Source organism: Gopherus evgoodei, unplaced genomic scaffold, assembly GCF_007399415.2.
Source record: "Gopherus evgoodei ecotype Sinaloan lineage unplaced genomic scaffold, rGopEvg1_v1.p scaffold_321_arrow_ctg1, whole genome shotgun sequence".
In the NCBI taxonomy this organism is placed as follows: Eukaryota; Metazoa; Chordata; order Testudines; family Testudinidae; genus Gopherus; species Gopherus evgoodei.
Genome location: NW_022059985.1, coordinates 7,534 through 13,609, shown reverse-complemented (window position 1 = coordinate 13,609; position 6,076 = coordinate 7,534). Strand labels below are relative to the sequence as shown.

General features: G+C 43.9%; 1 pseudogene; it reads right to left on the bottom strand.

Moving 5' to 3' along the window:
• Positions 1-4,650: 4,650 nt before the first annotated feature.
• LOC115640655 lies at positions 4,651-5,174 on the bottom strand (annotated as a pseudogene).
• Positions 5,175-6,076: the final 902 nt, after the last annotated feature.

The following is a 6,076-nucleotide window of genomic DNA, read 5'->3' as shown; positions in this document are numbered from 1 at the left end:
GCAGCTTCCTTCTCATGCTAACCTGTACCAGATTCAAAATCTGTATCTGCACCCGTTGGTCTTTTGTGCTGATTCCTTCTGGATGTTGTCCCAATGCTGTTCAAAGCGGTTGTTTTCAAAAGAAGGTGCTTCTAACCCCCAAGGCCGTCAATATGTCTGCTCTTCTTTAGCAAGCCCATTTGACATGTTTTATTATTCTTGGGTCTGGCTTCCATCCCCTCTCCAACCCTTACAGCTGTCTGGAGGTGCTGCCTTCCATGCCTCACTCAATCACACCTCATTCATTCAACAGGGCAACAGATTAAGAGTGAGGGGGGACATCTTATTCTACTCCGAGCAAAAAGATATTTTTTCTTCTACTTTAAGTATCCTCAGGGGCCATAACATTATATGAAGGTTTAACACAAAGTTTTCTACATAGGGATCTGATACAAAGTTCCTATATCAATGGACTTGATACAAAGTTGTATGAAAATAGCTTCATACAAGGTTATATAGAGAGGCATAATACCAAGTCATATGAAAGTTAGAGGTTATATATGGATAGGCTTAATACAAAGTTATATAGAGAGGCATAATACAAAGTTATGTGAAGTTGCTTAATACAGAGAATTATCTACATTGCCCCCCTGTTGACCTCTCAAGAACAATTCTTGAGTGGTCACCAGTTAAATCTTCTGTATCTGTTTTAAAGCTATGTATTGGGTCATGATTTCAGCCTGTGGCTTCAAATGAGAATACATCTGTTTTCTCCGGCAGCACATACAGAGCATTAGAACCGACAGAACAGTCAGGATTACTACTCGAACAATGAAGGGATGAAAAGTTATATTTAGAACTGCTGCCCAGGTGGGCTGCTCCTACAACACTCTGCCCCTTGATTTATGATCATTACAGTAGTTGTCATCGTTGTAGGGCACAGGTGACCTGCTGCAAACAAACCAAACAATCATAACCAGGTGAATATAAGTAAAACTATTACAATTGACTGAACACCGGATATAACAAACACAAACACAAACAAACAATCATAATAATTGGGAATACAATAAACCTGTGACAGGTTGGATCACAGAAACCCCCCTGGGAGCTGCCAAATGATGTGCCAAGACTACCTCTGCTCCTGCTTTCCCTGACAGCTCAGGACTCCAGCACCTTGTCTTGCTCAGCCAGATACTCCTGTCTGCTCCAACACAGACCCAGGGTCTGAATTATCTGCCTCAAAGCTGCAGGTTTACCTGAAAGCAGCTCTCAGAAGTGTGCTTGTCTTTAACACTCAGATGCCCAACTCCCAGTGGAGTCTAAACCCAAATAAATCCGTTTCACTCTGTATAAAGCTTATGCAGGGTAAACTCATCAATTGTTCGCCCTCTATAAGGGTGATAGAGAGATATGCACAGCTGTTTGCTCCCCCAGGTATTAATACATATGCTGTGTCAACTAATAAGTAAAAAGTGATTTTAGTAAATACAGAAAGTAGGTTTTAAGTGGTTTCAAGTAGTAACAGACAGAACAAAGTAAGTCACCAAGCAAAATAACACACACAACTCTATGTCTAATCAAACTGAATACAGATAATCTCACCCTCAGAGATGTTTCCATACGTTTCTTTCACAGACTGGACCCCTTCCAGGCCTGGGCACAATTCTTTCCCCTGGTACAGCTCTTGTTCCAGCTCAGGTGGTAGCTAGGGGATTCTTCATGATGGCTCCTCTCCTCCCTTTGCTCTGTTCCACCCCTTTATATCTTTTGCATAAGGCGGGAACCCTTTTGTCCCTCTCTGGGTTCCCACCCCGTCCTTCTCAATGGAAAGAAGCCAGGTTAAAGATGGATTCCAGTTCAGGTGACATGATCACATGGCACTGCAAGACTTCATTGCCCATTTGCCAGCACACACATCTACAGGAAGACTTACAGGTAAAACATACCCATATGCAGACAATTGTCCTGCTTAATGGGAGTCTTCAAGATTTCAGAGCACCATTAATGGCCCATACTTTGCATAATTACAATAGGCCCTCAGAGTTACAGTTCAGATTTCTACTTTCAGATAGAAGAGGGGTACATTTATACAAATAGGATGATCACACTCAGATTATAAGCTTTGTAATGATACCCTGCAAGAGACCTTTTGCATGAAGCATATTCCAGTTACATTACACGTCTGTTGCATCTTAGGCGCATTTAACATGCACGATTTCAGCTTTATGCGATCGGCAAAACCAAGAAAAAAAAACAGGAAAATAACAATTTAAATATTGTTTCTGCAGTGCAGGCGATTCGTCCTGCCATTACACTCAATGTCATTTTGACTATACGCAATTTTCGCTTTACGCGCTGACTGTGGAACGTAACCCCAGCGTAAGATGAGACAGACCTGTATATTCACTTATTACATTTTTATCAAACCAGATAGACTGCACAGCATAACAACTATCGCCATTACAATCACTGGGTGCACTGACAAACAAAATGAGGCCCTAAGTTTCATGCTGCAATAGCCATCAAACAATAAAAGACATCCCTAACCCTTATGTACATGCAAAAAGTCAGATTTGTAGGAGTACCACAGTTGTAAAGTGGAATGAACAATTCAAGAAAATGTAGCTAATGATACAAATGTATCAATAACAAAACTTAACAAAATGACTATTAGAGAACCGAACAAAAAATAAACCTGATGTATTGGGCACCAAAGTCTTTTGGCCAGAGGTGGATGTGATTGACACTTTGGTTGGAAAGGGGGAAGCAGAGAGAGGAAAAGGCATTTACCATGTGTAGCGTAGTATCCCCCCTCTCTCTGGACCCAATGTAGCACAGGACACCCACCAGAGACAGAAACAGGACATACATCACAGAACACTGAACACAGACTTTGTCACAACACTACAACCATGGTATTTCTGTAACTCTTCAGCTGGTACCAGCTCTCCTGAGGTACCGGTTCAGAGGCTGAAAGATAGAAGCTTAGAAACAAATTAGCACAATGCTCTCACCACGGCAGACCCTGCTCAGTCTTTGCCACAGTGTGTTCGGTGCTTGGGGCTGCACAAATGCTCATTAAGCGGTACATTTCTTGTGAGTTTAAATCCTCCCTTTCTCCCAGTAAAAGGGCATTAACACGCCATCTAAAAACAAATTCCCGTTTTAAAATCTCCAGCCACTTTGCCATGGCTTGGAGATCTGAGGCAGAAGCAGGCTCTGTTGTTACTGTTTCACTTCCACCATCCTCTCCAGTGGTTGTAACTGTTCTCTTTGTTACTGTTGCAATGACATTTTGGCCCTGGGAGGATGAATCTACCCAAATATCCCCTTCCCAATCTCCAGAGGGATCCCAAAAGTTTGCCCCTTCTGGGGTCTCAAATGTCCCTTTTCCTGATGTTACGGCTGCAATTTGTCTAGTTGCAAATCCCAAATTTTGTTCCAGTTGTTTAATGAGTGATTTACAGCAGTTATGGCCAGAGGGGGCTCTCCTCTGTTCTAAAGTTAACTTTTGGACCATTCCCTGTAATACCTGAGTTTCTTTTTAAAGTTTCTCCTTTTTTGTCATATGCACCTGTAAGATTTGAGAGTGCTGCTTGAACTCTCTGTACCCATCCTTAAGGGTGCCTAACTGGATTTGGGTACTAATGGACATACATTTCCATTTCTCTGCTTCTGCAGCACAGGCTTGTAAATTGGGGGGCAGTTTCTCGTTTTCATTTTTACATTTGTAGTAAGAGGAGGCCCTGAGATATAAACCTTGATGTCAGAGGCCTGGTATGAGGCCTAAGGCCTGAACTAAAGTCATGGTCAAAGACGTTGCTAACATAAAGCAAAGTTAAGCTGTGAGCCAGAGGCAGGCCCTGCTCACAGAAGCTGGCAAGGAAAGGGCTGATGCTGCAGAAAGAGACACACCTAAAAGGTACTAGACACCAGATAGCAGAACATTCGCATACTTGTACACTCCACACAACGAACAGGGGCAAAAGGGGAACATGATGGATAGAGTGGTTTTGTTCGAATCAACATGTACAAGATGAGAGGCAGCACCTTATTACTTAGAGGGGTTGCACCTCAATCCATCAGGAATGATGTGTAACTTGTTTGCACCTGTGTATAAGAATGCACCTCTGGGGTGGTGTCTTTGTCCGGCCTAGGGGCCAGTGGAAAGTCCCTCCACTGACTCAGCTGAGTCCATTGCCAGGGGGCACAAATTTGTAGTATGTTCTGTAGAGTTTATAGGAAACTATTACTGTGCTTCGTTTGACAATAAACCTGGCCAATGTGCCTTTGTACCTTACTGGAGCCTGTGGTCATTGGGGGTTCTCATGGGGTCTGCTGTGTCAGCGATCTACAGAGCCAGGACAGCACACAGAGGGAACCATGAACGCAGCTGACTGCTATCAACATTGAACAGAGCAGAGCACCACACCGGGAGCATCTGACGACAACATTCAGCCAGTTGAAGGAATACCTCATTACAGGGTTTCCATAGAACCCAAACTGCAGCTGCTTCCTTTTCCATTTGAGTTGACGGTTTATATATCAATAAGTATCTAGTCAATTTGTCTTCTAAGTCTGAAATTGTCTGGACATCAGCTAAGGCTTGATCAGACCAACGGCTGGGTCCGAATTTTTGCAAAATTTGTTCAAAAGGGGTAACATCTTTTACAAATGCCAATTTCTCACTTTCCTGTCTTGGAACAGGCCCCCCACAGCTGCATCCTCAGCTGCCGCCTCAGTGTACTCGGTGCTCCAGGCCCTGGGGTCCTTGTTTTGGATATTGGTGACAAGGTGCAGGATCTGCATCTTGGACGTCTCCTTGGCAGCCCGTGCCCCCCACCAGAACTCAAACTCGGGTGGAATTGTGTGGGGTATGCGGTTATATTCCAGGTACGTTTGGTGGACAGATTCTTCGGTCACCAATTTCTTGACCTCCCAAAGACCTCGTGTCTCACTCCAGGGTCAACTCGCAGTCTCCTCAACAGCTCCCACACAGCAGATTCTTTAGCAGCATTGCCCTTCATGAAGAGGAAGCTGAGGATGACGGTGAGGAGGCCCAGGTCTGCTGTGGAATCATCCTGTTTCAGGTTCTCCACTTCTAGGTACGGCAGGTTGCTGACCAGGATGTGTGGACCCCTACAAGGCCCCAGGTGCCACTGTGAGCTAAGGCTGTTGTGGTGTTGGCATAACTATAAAGGAAAGGTTAATAGCCCTCCTATGTAAAATATTATAAAATCCCTCCTGGCCAGAGACACCAAAATCTTTTTATCTGTTAAAGGTTAAGAAGTTCAGGTAACCTGGCTGACACCTGACCCAAAGGACCAATAAGGGCACAAGATACCTTCAAATCTTGGTGGGGTGGAAGGCTTTTGTTTGTCCTCTTTGTTTTGGGGGTTGTTTTCTCTTGGGACTAAGAGGGACCAGACATCAATCCATGCCCTCCAAATCTTTCTGAACCAGTCTCTCATATTTCAAACTTGTAAGTAACGGTCAGGCAAGACGGCTTAGTTTTATCTTTGTTTCCTCAACTTGTAAATGTGCCTTTTGCTAAGAGGATTTACCCCTCTTTGCTGTAACTTTGAACCTAAGGCTAGAAGGGGTTCCCCTGGGCTCTATGAATCTGGTTACCCTGTAAAGTTATTTTCCATCCTGATTTTACAGAGATGATTTTTACCTCTCCTTAATTCAAAGCCTTCTTTTTTAAGAACCTGATTGATTTTTCCTTGTTTTAAGATCCAAGGGGGTTGGATCTGCACTCACCAGGAATTGGTGGGGGGAAAGGAGGGGGAATGGTTAATTTCTCCTTGTTTTAAGATCCAGGGGTTTGGATCGGTGTTTACCAGGAACTTGGTGGAGAAGTCTCTCAAGGCTACTGGGAGGGAGATTGTCTACCTTCCCCCCAGACTGAGTTTCCCAAATGACTCATAACTAATTTGGGTGGTGGCAGTAAAACAGATCTAAACTGGTAATTAAACTTAGAGGTTCTCATGCAGGTCCCCACATCTGTACCCTAGAGTTCAGAGTGCGGAAGGAATCTTGACAGCTGTCACTATAAAAGCTGATTCTGCATTCACCCTGGGACCAAGATAGT